Source organism: Pteropus vampyrus, unplaced genomic scaffold (genome assembly GCF_000151845.1).
Source record: "Pteropus vampyrus isolate Shadow unplaced genomic scaffold, Pvam_2.0 Scaffold15869, whole genome shotgun sequence".
NCBI lineage: Eukaryota > Metazoa > Chordata > Mammalia > Chiroptera > Pteropodidae > Pteropus > Pteropus vampyrus.
This window is the reverse complement of record NW_011904650.1, coordinates 1-1745: the sequence shown is the minus strand read 5'-3', so window position 1 is coordinate 1745 and position 1745 is coordinate 1. Positions and strand designations below refer to the sequence as shown.

The 1745-nt window shown below is 43.2% G+C and overlaps 1 pseudogene; it reads right to left on the bottom strand.

Annotated features, from left to right (window-relative positions):
- Positions 1-347: 347 nt before the first annotated feature.
- LOC111735126 lies at positions 348-466 on the bottom strand (annotated as a pseudogene).
- Positions 467-1745: the final 1279 nt, after the last annotated feature.

Here is a 1745-nt window from a genome sequence, read left to right as displayed (position 1 = left end):
CTCTCTATCTTAAGCCCCAGAAATTTAATTTGATTCCAGCAAAATCTCAAAAGGACTTGGGAAGGAGAATGAAGGAACCAACTGAGTCTAAATTTTGTATGAGCATGGAATGAGAGGACATCAGGAAAATTATTTATTTATTTATTCATTCACTCATTCATTCACTCATTCATTCATTCATTCAGACAAGGCAAACTTTGGTTGACCTCACAGATTGCAAGGACCTTGTCAGCTTACAATCCTACAATCCTTCCTTCCTTCCTTCCTTTCTTCCTTCCTTCCTTCCTTCCTTCCCTCCCTCCCTCCCTCCCTCCTTCCTTCCTTCCTTCCTTCCATTTATTTTTTTACGCCCGTAGCACCTGGTCTTCCTAGGTGGTCTCCCACCCAAGTACTAACCAGGCCTGACCCTGCTTAGTTTCTGAGATCAGACAGGATCGGGCTCGTTCAGGGTAGCGTGGCTGTAGACTAGGAAAATTCTTAAAAAGAGCAATGAGAAAGACCGAGCCCTGCTAGTTTTTAGCATCAAATATAAAGTGCAATAATTAAAACGGTGTGATTCTGGCATATAAATAGACCCTTTACTGGAACAGAAAAGAGTTCAGAAATAGACTTACATATGGAAATTACCTATAAGGATCAGGGAGCATTTCAGACTGGGGAAAAGATTAATTCTTCAACAAATGGTGCGTTTGGGTTGCCATCCGAGATCGGACAGGATCAGGCTTGTTCAGGGTGGCATGGCCGTAGACGAGGATGGCCTTTTAAAACATGATATACTAACCTAAGTCATAAAAGAAAAGCTTGATCATGTTACTAACATAAAAATGTGTGACATTTCTTCACAACAAAGAGACTATCAACAAAGCTTAATAACAATTGAACCTGAGAGAAATATTACAACCCAGTGAAAACAAAAAACCAATTTCCTTAAACTATGAAAAGCTCTTAAAATCATTGAAAAAATGCTCAATGTCACCCTTCCAACAGAAAATGGGATAAAGATAGGGACAGAGTTTTTTATAAAAAGGTTTTTAAAAAGGCTGAAGCGAGACAGGACGAGACCGAGGTGGAAGAAGCCGAGGGAGCGGCCCACTTCTGGGCCGTGCTGTGCAGGGTCCACGCCTGTTTGCAGCCTGAGCCTTTCCCTGCCTCCTAAATTCATTTTCTAGCGCTGCACGGCAAATTACCAGGAGCTTTGTGTCTTAAAAGAACATGGATGATCTCACGGTTTCCGTGGCTCAGGAGTCCATCACATTCTGCTGGGTTCTCAGCTCAGAGTCTCCCCAGGCTAAACTCAAGGTGTCGTCCAGGGCCACATTCATTCACAGCTCAGGGTTCTCTCCTAAATTCATCTAGGTTGTTGGCGGAAATCGTGTCTTTAAGTTGTGAGACCAGGTCCCCGGGCATCTCAGAGTCCTCCCAGAGAGGATTTACCCACAAGCAGTTCATAGTATGCCTGTTTATTTCCTTCCTGAGGCCAGGAGGAAAAGCTCTCAGATCCTTCCTCATCCTTAAGAGACTCGCCTGATTAGGTCAGGCCCACCCAGGATGCCCTCCCTTTAAATTAACTCAAAGTCAACTGTATAGTAACCTAATCACTTGATATTTCATCATATTCACAAATCTCGTCCATACTCAAGGAAAGGAATTAATTCTGGGGGTTGGGAAGAGGGTGATCTTGGTGACCATCTTAGAATTTTGCCCATCACACCTCACCCTAATCTAGATCCCACGTTTAAACATAT